Genomic DNA, 12,934 nt, shown 5'->3' on the forward strand with positions numbered 1-12,934 from the left:
CTGATACAGATCAAAATCTTTTCTATGACCACAGGATGAGTCTTTCTAGATGGTTGTATAAAAAAAATGAGAAGCTACTCCCTGCATCAGTTATCAGTTATGGTTAAATGACTTGCTGTCAGCTGAAATATAAACACCCATGCAGTAATTGATTATCTATTTAAAGAATCTTACGTATTTACTTAGTTACATCCAGGTAGTTATTTAAAGAGGATGTTATAATATTATAATTGCTGCATCCAATTATTACATCTCTTTCTGTGCATCCTCGCCTCCTACAGGTGCCTCTGCAGATGTTTCTATAGAAAGAGTTTCCACCTTAGATACTAGAAAATCCCCTTTTAATCATGCATCTTGAATGTGGTTGGAAATGTGTGAAAAAACACAACTGCACATAGGTGTCTGTTTGAGGGTGGGCTGTGAAAATGCGTTATTTCCTCTTTGGCTTATTTAGATAGAACTCTGATCGCTAAAAATAGCTTCTAAATGACTTTTACTTGAATGATGTATTTGTTTAGAGCATGCTGACAAAATGAAGAATGAAAAACAAAAAAAAAAGATACAGAATAATGAATTATTTAAATGCCAGCAAATCAGCACCTAGAAAAAATGACCATGGACAATACCAAAAAATAATATAATGGGTTATTTGTGCACTTAGCTGCAATACTGATATATAAAATCTATTTAATTCATAAAATATAATATGCAATAAAATATAATGATTTATCCCCCAGATTATAGACGCTGGTATTTTTGCCTAAAAGAATATAATATATAGAATATAATTTATATAAATTGTGTAAAATATAATGATGTGTCTCTCAGAATATAGACACTTCTATTTTTGGCTGTAATAATATGATATGCTGAATATAATATACATAAAATGTATAAGGCAACAAAACAATCTGATTTATATCCCAAAATATACTTACCATATTTTACGGACAATAAATGTATATATTTTTTTCTGGTCTATTTTCATACATGAAGTGCACCGGAATATAAGGCACATTTTAAGCAACACTAGTAAGGAACAAGGGTGTCGCACAGTAATCTACACAGATTTCTTTCCTGACAAATGTATATTTGGGTGAGTGAAGCATTAATTGTTTATTTAAAGTAAGCTTAGATTTTTTGTCATATTTTGAACAGCGTGGTTAGTAGCGCATAGTGCTATTAAATGTATGAGCTAGCAGTTTATACCACATAGCTTATTTTAACATGGTAAACAAGCAGACTACGGTACAATATACTCGCCTTTGAACTGTGAAAGAGCTAGCGCTGCGGTTCGTAGTAAATGCTAATACTGCTCCAGCCTTAGTGCTGGAGAACCTTTACTGAAACTCCTGTATAACGCTGTACTTCAGCAGAGTGGCTTTACTGCCTTTTACAACCTGACTGTTAGAATTCATTCATGAGAAGCACCGGATTATAAGGCGCACTGACGAGAATTTGGGCAAAAAATACAATATATATATATATATATATATATATAATATATCACACACATTTGTACTCTTGGCTAAATCTGCTAAAAAGAATAGAGATAACCTGCAAACCCGAACAAAAAAAAGACATATTGTGGCTTCTCTTGATCGTTATCACGACGTGAAATCCTCATACCTTTAAATATCTGATCCCTCATGCTGCAGACAGTCTTATCTGTTTCTGTCTTTGCTGTGAGCAGTGAGTAATGTCTGTTGCAACGTTCTCAACACTATTATTTTAAGTCCATCACCGCAGGCCATCATCTTTAGAAGGCCTTCCTCTTTAAAAGCCCAGAAGAGGTTTTAAAGGTAGTGAAAGGGAAAGTGTCTCTATGGCCGTCTGCCAGGCCGGCCCAAAGACCACACCTGTTAGACAGCTGCTCAACAGGATCGATTCATCTGCTCAATCACGGCGGACGTCTCTTACCAGCCCCATTTTATTTATTCTGATTCATGCTCGTAGTTGTAGTTTATCACTTGTGCGATTCCTTCAGTAGTGAGAAATCAAGACAATAGATGTGGTCGGTTGATACAGTACCAATGAAAAGATTGGACACAAGCAACATTCTGTGTTTTATTTATTTTTTGTGGGCGATATATTGTCCCAGAAATTATTGCAATAATTGATAGTCATTTTAAGACCATTTAATGTCACTGATATAATGATAGTTGAAAATCATTACAAAAAAGAAATTATACCTTTTTTTAAAGAAAACTACATTTTAATAATCATAGTTTTGAAAGTAAATATTTTTTTTTCACCTAGTGCAAAATTCCACACTGGGTGTATGGAGAAGCATTGGTCTGTTATTGCTGGCTAAAATACTTTATAATGTATAAATTGTTATATATGTGTACAAACGTACAAATAAACACAATAAACGAAATCACGATAACAAATATTATGGAGGTCATGTCCATTTATTGTACGATAAGTCGATAATGCAATTATTGTGACAGGCCTAACTACGTTAAGTAAAGCTAAGCTAAGTAAACAAAGCTGTATTTAAAAAAGACTTTCTTTTAAAGTCAAGCAAGCTCTAGATGTTAAACTACACAGATTTATCTCCTAAAAACTGTTCAATTTGGTGAGTAAAGCACTTCGGTTTATTCACAGTAAGCTTAGATTCCCAAATTCTTCAGCACTAAGGCTGGAGCATTAGCATTAGCATTAGAGACTAACCATTAGCAGGTAATGCTAATGCTACTCCAGCAATGCTAGCCAGGGTAAGGAGCTGGCTACAGGCCGATAATACTCTCCTCTGAACAGGGAAATAGCGGTTAGCATCTAATGCTAATGCTACTTCAGCCCTGGTGCTGGAGAACTAAACTGTCCTTATTTACTTGGAGCAAAACAATAAGCTGCATTTGTGTCAAAAAATCAAGAAAAATTCTCCAAAATCACTTGAAATGCATTTTATTTCCTTTTTTTTTTTTTAGATTAAACAGGTTTTTATTTATTTATATTAATATTGATAAAATTGCATTATCAATTAACTGTTTTAATGATGCTGTATTGTATTGTTGCCATATTGCCCACCTTTACCTAGCCACTGATCCAACCTCTCACATTTAGATTATTGTAGTAAATCAGTGTTTTTCTTCCCAAGCCTGGAGTTCCCCTGCATTCTGGAGCAGGGGCAATTTGTCACTCCTGTAATGTGTGGGCAGCAGGACAGGCATGTGATGCTCTCAGAGTTTCAGTTTGTTATCTTCAGGAAGAGAGCTGGACTTTGGGTCCACAGGTCAGGGCCATGGGCCGTGGATCAGTGGCTGATTAAATGTATTTAATTTAATCACATTCAATGAGGTTGAGGTCTGGGCTGGGGGTGTGAGTCTGTAGTCCTTCATCTATTGTTCTGGAAAATCCGCAGCACCATATCCTTCCAGATCTTAGAGGAGTTGTTTTTTCCCCTCCCACTATGGAAGGTTGAATGGAAAATCTGATGTAAAATGAGAGTGGTGCTTGTTTTCACCTTTACTTTTTCTCTTTAAGATGTAATCAGATGAAAGCCTGTCAGGTCTGGTCTGGTTGTCTGGATTCTGGCCAATTTCAGTCTTATTCTGTGAATGTTTTTGATTATTTTTACTTGTCTTATGACTGGGCGATATAGTGTAAAAATATTGCATTCTGATATTTTCAAACATTTTCCTGATACATTAGATTTATTATGATACATCTAGGGCTACAACGATAAGTCAATATAATCGACAATGGAGACACATGGCCTGTACCATCCAGTGGTCACATGACAACATTACACATTAAGCGCAAGATGATGAGAATCTGTCTTTCAGTCTCTCAGTAATTGGGTCCCTCTAATAACAAATGGCAAGGATACTTTTTTAAATGTGAAAATAAACTATTGTCCATATTTGAGACATATACAGGTCTGGGAAAAAATAAGAGACCTTTTAAAACTGATGAGTGTCTTTGATTTTACCAAATTGAAAATCTCTGGAATATAATCAAGAGGAAGATGGATGATCACAAGCCATCAAACCAAGCTGAACTGCTTGAATTTTTGCACCAGGAGTAAAGTGATTAAACTGTGTGTAAACTGTGATTAAAAACAGGGTTATTCCACCAAATATTGATTTCTGAACTCCTAAAACTTTATAAATATGAACTTGCTTTTTTTCTCTTCAGCAGATGAATGCTGGGAAAGTATCTAGTGTATATCCCCAGCATATATACTAACATGCTTCTATATTGTTTACTATATTTTATTACACTTTAGAGATGTGACCGATCCGATACAATATCGGTATCGGGGCCGATATCGCCAGAATTCAGCGTATCAGATATTAGGCGAGGGTTGCTGATCCGCTAACCGATCAATATTCCAGTCCGCAGCTTGAGCTGGACAATAAACTCGCCATAGCGTTAACATGAAACGCATCACTGATCCGGATTCCAGTTCCACTGTTTACTCTGAACCCCCAGCAGCTTCAGTCTGAGGCTGACTGAGTAAACTAGCTGTTTGACTACAAACACACCTATCTGTTATTAAAAACAGTGATTAATTTATTTTGGAAATGCAGTTAGCATCGCCAGTAAGCCATTAGCCATCTCCATTAACATATATTCCACATACAGACTGCTCATATCTTGCTTTAGCAGTGAATGTAATCTGTATGAACAGCTATGGAGTCTAAGTGTTTCCTGCAGGAGAGAAGAGGACAAAGAAAAGAAAAACAAGGCCGAAGAGAACAGGAAATAAGTGTCATTAGGACGAAATTACGGCCAGCGAGGCCAAGGTCTGCAAGCTTCCAGTCAGCAGTACGTATGGGCAGAGGATGCAGTCTGAGCGCGAGAGTGTTCTGAGAGCGAGAGTGTTTTTGGGTGAGAATGGCGGGGGACGTTTCCGCTGTGAGGGACACACTCGGACCCTCCGCTTGTTCACTGCTGTTGTTGGTAGAAGACTGAGGCAGGAAGCTAATTAGAGTAGCATGGAATTTCTCTAAAAACACAATAGTCTAAATATAACGGCGATTGTCGATTCACAGCCGCAGCGGAGGGGTGGTCCCGCGCTGGGCAGGACCCTCGCAGAGGAGCGAGGAAAGAAAAGTGCGGTTAGAAAGATGACGAAAGGAAAAATGTGCTCTGCCCCTCCTCCACTTCTTACAGAAAATTCCTACGTTATCTCCCCCTTTCTCTCCTCTCTCTCTCTCCCTCTCTCTTGTTCCCTTTTTCTCTCTTTTTTCTTTTTCTCACTTACCCTCTTTCTTTTTTTTGTATTTTTTATGAACTGTTTTTTTTTATTTTGAAGTTAGACATTCACACATATAAGCAGACATTAAAGGGGGAAGATAAAAGGGCAAAAATAATAAAAAAGGCACACTCACACTCACCCTCTTTCTTTCTCCCTTTTGCTGTTTCTGTCCCTTACACGGTCTTTTGCTTTTTCTCTGTTTTGCTGTTTCTCACGCTGTCTATCTCCCTCATTTTTTTGCTATCTTCTCTCCTTCTACTCATCCTCTTTCTTCTCTATCTATCTCTTGCTGCTCTATTTTTCTTCCTGTCTCTTTTGTGCCATTTGTTAAACTTTCCTTCTCTTTATTTTGCTGTCTTTAGCTTTCTGTCTCTTTTCAATTTTCTCTCTCTCTTGCACTCATCTCATTTGCACTCTCTCTTTAACTTTCCTTCCCTTTTTCTGTTTTTATTTTTCTTTCTCTGGAACACCTTCTTTCTCTCTTGCTCTTGCTATTTCTTTTTCTTTTGCTCTCGTTATCTTTTCTTCTCTTTCTCTTTCTTTTTCATTCTTTTTGTCCTTTTTTCTCTTTATCGTTGAACATTCTTTTTAGCATTTTATATATTTTCATTCTCTCTCTTTCTATCTCTTTTGCATCTTTTCTTCTCTCTCTAAATAAAGTAAATTCTCTCTCTCTCTCTCTCTCTCTCTCTCTCTCTCGCCCTCCCCCTTTTTCTTTTACATCACTTTCCACTGAGGTTCAGCTCCAGCCCATCTGTTTGTGTTTAAAGTCTGCATAGTGTACGCTGTCTGCGTGCTCCCTCTCTTTCTCTCTCTCTCTCTCTCTCTCTCTTTCTTGCTCTCTCACTCTCTTTTCCCCTTTTCAGTACCTCTTTCGCTCTCCTTTTTCTCCTTTGTGTGTGTGTGTTTTTTTTTTTGTGATTCCTTCTGTTTTCTCTTTTCTCCGCCTCTTTTTCTTGTCGCACTGTCCTGGTTCTCTCAGCTCTAATGGCTCCAGGAGGCTTTATTTCATTACTGGCCTTTTTTTCCATACTTTGTTTTCCTCTGGCCTTCCCGCTATGTGCCACGCCCTGCTTTCTCCCTCCCGCTCTCTCTCCCTCCCTCTCTCTCTCCTTGTCTTTCCCACTCTCCCTTTTTCTTTTTTTATCAATTTATACAGCAGTGTCGTTCTGTGTGACTTGGTGACTTGTTAATCAGTAAGAGTGTCTCTTGCTCACCCTCTCTCTCTCTCTCTCTCTCTCTCTTTCTCTCTTTTGCTGGCCCAGGCCCAGCATCTGCTTTCTAAATTAAACGAGAGTAGCAGCTGCATTTGGCATTGACGACTTTCGTTGCTTTAACTCACTCTCTTTTAAAGCTCAGCCTCAACCCCCTCCTCCAGCTCCATGGCTCTCGAATCTTCTGGCAGTGCCAGAGGGCCAGTACAAGGGGCTGGATGTTACAAGCATGATCTCAACTGTTTCATGTTAATAACACACACACACACACACTGCAGGATGCACCTGAATTCCTCCATAGTTTAATCACAGGCTTGCGTTTTTGTTTGCTGTTAACTCAAAAACTAGAGCAAAAAGCAGAAGTGGGTAATGTATTCTACACTCAACTCAAACGTGTTGGAAACCACTGAAGCAATCTATCAATCCTGTTGTCAGAGCACTGCTATTTATAATGTCGACAGGTAGAATAAAACATTACATTACATTTGGCAGACGCTTTTGTCCAAAGCTACTTACAATAGTGAAGTACAAAAGTAATAGAAGTTTAAAAGTAAAAACATCTTTTTATATAGGGCCTAAAGGAGGTCGAAGGGAAATAATGGGATAGAGGAGTGAAGGAGGGGAAGAGGAAAAAAGAGGTTAGAAGTAGTTAGTGTGTTAGAGGTGTTAAGAGAGTAAGTGCTCTTTGAAGAGCTCTGTCTTCAGGAGTTTATTAAAGATAGTGAGAGGTTCTCCTGATCTGGTAAAACAGCAGGTTCAAGTTCATTTTTTACACTCTACACAAATTATATAAATTAAGTGTAGAAAAGATTATGTATTCATTTTTTTTATTTTTCTTATTATCCCTATAACGATATGCTGATTTATTTTATTATAGGAAGACAAATGGGAAGACCAAACACAACAGATTACACATTTCCTAACTAAATAGCAGCACTTTCCACATTTAAAAAAAATCTTTAAATGTTCTGGCCATTTCTATGGCATTTTTAATTCTCAATTTTAGCTTTTTCTATAGTTTTAAACTGATATCTAGAGAAATCTAGTAACAGGATAGCGAGATATTCTCCTGATCTGGTAAAACAGCAGGTTCAAGTTATTTTTTTACACTCTACACAAATTATATAAATAAGTGTAGAAAAGGACTGATTTATGTATTCATTTATTGACTTTTCTTATCTCTTCACCCTGTCTGTTTTCCACCCGAATGATACGAGCTGTACAGGACTAGGATGGTAATGTTACCTGAACTAACTTTTCATTCTGGCTTTTTTTGTTTGTTTTTCTTAAAGTGAAAAGAACAGCACAATTAGAGAGGATGCTAGACGATTTACAAAGAATCGTATTTTCTTATCGTTATCCCTATAATGATATCCCAATTTATTTTTATTACAATAAATCTGTAGAAACAGCTGCAGTAACGCTTTGGATAATAGTGAACTAAAATTGCATTACCAATGTGCAGCATGAACAACTGCCCTGAAGGATGTCACAAACTAAGAAAAATCAGAGTAATGACCTCTTCCTGTGAATCAAACAGAACTGGTCTCATCCTGCTTTCTCTTTTCATTCTCTTTTCATTCCTGCTTTCTGTGAGGTTTCTGTGCTTTCTATATTGCTTTAATTTATGCAGTATAGTACAAATGCTGCGTGTTTCATTATGGTTTACTAGAAATCTATAACTGAAGTTTCTGTGAGTTTCTGTGCTCTCTATATGGCCTCAATTTCTTGTAGTATAAACAAAATTAGGGCTGCAACGATTAGTCGATATAATCGACAATGTTCGTAGTCGACTTATCCTTAATTTGTGGCACTACACAAATTACTGTGGACAGAAACTCAATGGGAAGACCAAACACAACAGATTACACATTTCCTTACTAAATAGCAGCACTTTCCACATTAAAAAAAAATGATTTAAATGTTCTGGGCATTTCTATGGCATTTAATTCTTATGTTTAGCTGTTTCTATAATTTTTAACTGATATCTATAGAAATCTAGTAACAGGAGCCGTATCCACAGCAAGCAAATATGGAGGGAATGGCAGAAATAATCATTGCCTAATGGATTAATCAGAGAAATAATCGGCAGATTAGTCAACAAGAGAATCTAATCAAGAGCAATTTCATTATTTTTCATAAAACTTTAATAAGAGGCCATTGAAATCACTTTGGCCAATGTTCCTCAACTTCACTCAAAAGATAACATTTCAGAATGGGTACAGGTGTGGGAGTTCCCAAGCAAGTTGTCCCTTGAGGTAACATTTCTTTGTGACCAGTTTGCACACTGCTATCCAATTTCTTTTCTTATTTTTCCCATGATATACGTGTAGTTAATACTGGCTTATAGGCTAAATTTTGAGGTAATGGTTAACTTCCCCTCAGGTAAAAGTGAGTGTGTGAAAATCTATATATTTTTTGAAGCTTTTGTATGTGAAAGTTCAGGAACTTTACAGGGCACCTCCAGCACAGGTTAATAGTTAACCGTTGGACCTTGTGGAAGTGGGACAGCCCATGAATAGAAGTCAATGGCGAGCTTCTTGCTTTGAGAGCCGCCTGAAGTGGAAATAAAAGGGAGATTGTTGCTGGGATGAATGCGAGGCAGCGACCGAGGGAAAATGAACAAGAGCAGGCAAAGAGGAACTGATGAAGAGAGAGGGAGATGTGATGGAGAGAGAGATATACTGAGACAGCTGGGCAGAAAGAGAGAGAGAAAGAGAGACTGAAAGCGATTGGCCTGCATTGTCCAGCTGATCAGTATGCCAGTCACGGCTGCACTCGCCCATTTCTGGTCTGTCACAGAGAGCTGACAGTCGTCCGCTGGGCCCAATAGCGGCCACAATTAAACTCCCTCAATCCCACTCTTCCCCCGGACCCCGCCATCGATTCCTTAAGACACTCCCGAGCTACGAGAGGAGCCGGCAAACGTCAGCGAGATATTTTTGAGACCTTTTCAAACCCAGGGCCTCCAGACAGCCAGAATTGAATTAACCTCTGGAGATGAGTTAGCTTTTGCAGAGCAGAGAGAAGATACAGACAATCACACTGACAGGGATGGCAGACTGTGATGGATTAGACCCTAAAGAACAGAGCCTGTGAAAGTGAAAGGAACAACACAGATAAAGAGGATGCTAGAGATGTGCAATGAATCGTATTCATATCGTTATCACGATAGGATTTTTTCTTTTTATATATATATATATATACAATAAATCTGTAGAAACAGCTGCAGTAAAGAACGCCTTGAATAATAATAGTGAACTAAAATTGCATTTCCAATGTGCAGCAACAGAGGGAGCTCTACACACTGCAGACTGAACAGTGTTCTTGTCCTGACCTTAAAGAGCTGGAGGTAGAGCGAGGTAGAGGTCCACAGTGAATGCTCACACCAAACTACTTCAAAGCTTAGGAAAATGATTGCATCCAAGGGCTTAAGGGCTATTTTCACACTGATAGTCTGAACCAGAGTCATAACCATGTCATAACCAAATGGTTCATGTGTATGTTACATTGATTACGGTATATTTAATCCAGTTAGTTTGGTTTCACACTGCAGTTTACTGATTGAGTGCAGTAAATAACACCTAAATGGCTGGAGTCTCCCTATACTCTACCTTTATTTGGTTTTGTAGAACGTTATAAGTTCAACAAGTTGCCTTTCCAGGCATTGTGCTAAATTTTGACTAAATTCTGACTAAATAATGGTTAATCTACAATTACAGTAGATGCGAAAAAGCACAGAAAGGTCTAAATCATCGGAAAAAAGTGTTTTTCATGGTTTAGTTTGATCAAGACCCACACCACTTCTTATCACTGGAGAAAATGTTGATCCTGACTAAACTTTAATTCAGGATCTTTACTTTTTTATTATTTTATAATGATTTTATATTCAACAGTAGGGCTGAGCAATAGAACTACATTTTATTGTATTGTAATAAATGAGATTCTTTCTCTCGGAGCATATATAATGTAGATAGCAGTGTTTAACACTGACCGAATTGAAGACTTCATTACAGACAGTATAATTAGTGCTGTTTTAACTGCATCATGTGCAGCAAATTTTGATTAAAAATCACAGTAATATTAAATTAGTAATATGGAGCTTAAAAGTAGACTTATGTATTGGAATTAAACTCACGTGACCATTAACTTGTATATAAGTATTTAATGGTGTAATAATTATTAGGCTCCATAACGTAACTGTAGTATTTATTTAGCCCTTTGTTAAGATTCTGCCGCTACTGATTATAAATATTGTTTATTGTGAAAATTGTCCAGCCGTAAAGGATGTTACAAACTTAAGAAAAGTACACTGAAGCAATGACATCTTACTGTGAATCAAACAAACAAAAAAAAAACTTGTCTCAACCTGTTTTATCACCTGATCTGTAATCTGATGTGCTTTGGTTTGGACCTGATTATGTGAGAAGAGAGAGAGTTAGAGAGAAAAGGGTGGGATTAAATGATGGTGTAGAGATGGAGCAGATGTACAGAGCAGTCTAAACACCTCCTGCATCTATTAGGAGCTAATTAATCTTACAGATCTCACTAAAGTGCCAAAAACGTCAGCGGCCGTGTTTAGAAGGAGCGTTCGCGGTCTGCAGCCAGCGGTTCTTAAAACAAACACTCGGGCCTCCACAGATGATCCACATATTTGCTCCAGCCAAACTTCTTCTTACGCAGAGGGATGAAGGAAAAATGTGGAGCATCTGGGGGAGGGCTCAAAGGGGCCAGATAGAGAACCTGAGGGTGTTTTTTAACCTTGTTTTGGTGCTTTTGTTGCAAAACGTCTTCCTTTCCCTGAAAATCTATGCAGTGAAAAATCAGAATTTCTTAATCAAGAGTTTATAATCAAGAGCTACTAAATTTTTCGCACTGTAAGACGCACTTAAAACCCTTTAATTTCTCCAAAAATTGACAGTTCGCCTGATGAATTCTACCAGTCAGATATTAATAAGCTGTAAAACCAATCCGCTGAATTACAGCATTATAAGGGTGAGTTTTTAGTAAAGTTTCTCCAGCACTAAGGCTAGGTGCAGCAGCATTAGCATTAGCCACTAACCGCATTGCTAGCTCTTTTGCTGTTAAGAAGCGAGTATATCTGACTGTAGCCTGTGTGTGTGCTTTTACTGTATTAAAACAAGCTACGTGGGATGCACCACTAGCTGATTGCTGATAGGCCCTGGGTTACAGGAACACTAGGGCGGCATTTACTAGCGCTAACCACAGCTGGCTAAGCGCTTGCTTACCTTGGACAAATGACTTGAATTCTAAGCTTACTGTAATTAAACAAAAGCACTTTACTCATCCTAATAAACGGTTTTCAGGAAACAAATCTATGTAGATTAACATCCAGCGTTCATTTAACTTTGAAAGAAAAGTTATTATATTATTATTATTTTTTTTTTTTTTTTTTTTTTAAGAATTACAATTTTAATTGTTAACCTAGGCGCTTCCCCATTTAAAGGGTACTTGTGTTGCTTAATGCACCTTATAATCCAGCTTCTCAACAAGAGAACATAGTCTCTCTTCTGTCTCTCTCTCATGTCTTTCAATGACTGTCTCTCTCTCTCTCTCTCTTTCTCTGTCTCTCTCTTTCTCTCCCTTTTATGTCTCTCACTTTGTCTCTTTCTCTGCCTCTCACTTCTGTCGCTCTTCTGTCTCTCTCTTCTGTTTCTTGCTGACTCTGTCTGTCTCTCTGCTGCTTAACAAGGTCGCTCTCTCTCTCTCTCTCTCTTTCTCTCCCTCTTTCTCGGTTGCTATAGTTACGGTGTCGGTGCAGTCAGAGCGTTAGCAGGATGTAAACAGGCTGGGAGATGGAGGTTGTTGGGAGGGGAGCTTTAATTTGTGGATTTCTTTTCCCAGTTTCTTTTTCTTTGCTACTTTTTTTCCCCTCTTTTTTCCGTAGCTGCACCACATCTGCTACTTTCTCTCTCTGTGATGAACAAGTCTGAGCTGTTACATAAAGATGACTGGTCTGATCTTCAGTCCCGGGCTTTTTTTTAGTTGAGTGGTGTTTTGGTGGATGAGAGAATGGAAAGTAAAAGTGGAGAGAGGCGATCAGGGTTTGCTTAATGTTCTCAACACACCAAGCATTTCCGCTCCTGTCACTTCATAGGGAATTACCACTGTCTAAATACAGGTGATCACATGCTGACACCTGGTGGCTGCAATGAGTATTACAACTCGGTGTTTTTATTTATATGTATTACTGTATTATATTATATTTATATTATATGTATGTTTACTGTAGCTAAGAAATGAAAGAATTAATTGAAATATTGTGTGTTCTTAAGCAAGATAAAGTACATCTATTTAGATTCTATTTGACGGTTTATTAACTTTTTAGACAATTTTTTTTTTAAATAAATGAGAAGTTAATTTCGTAACCCAGATAAGTTCTGTTTTATAAACAAACTCTTTTGATAAACTATATAGTCTATATTTTATTACTACTTTAAGCCATTTATATAATGATATTGTTATCATATAATAATGAAATTGAGCTCTT

The 12,934-nt window shown here is 37.6% G+C and overlaps 1 protein-coding gene across 1 annotated transcript in view; it reads left to right on the forward strand.

The window, feature by feature from the left end:
- cd81a (CD81 molecule a) overlaps window positions 1-12,934 on the forward strand; it is a 64,176-nt gene that overhangs the window by 41,196 nt on the left and 10,046 nt on the right. The gene's annotated exons all lie outside the window — the stretch shown is intronic.

Source organism: Astyanax mexicanus, chromosome 23 (genome assembly GCF_023375975.1).
Source record: "Astyanax mexicanus isolate ESR-SI-001 chromosome 23, AstMex3_surface, whole genome shotgun sequence".
NCBI classification, from domain to species: domain Eukaryota; kingdom Metazoa; phylum Chordata; class Actinopteri; order Characiformes; family Acestrorhamphidae; genus Astyanax; species Astyanax mexicanus.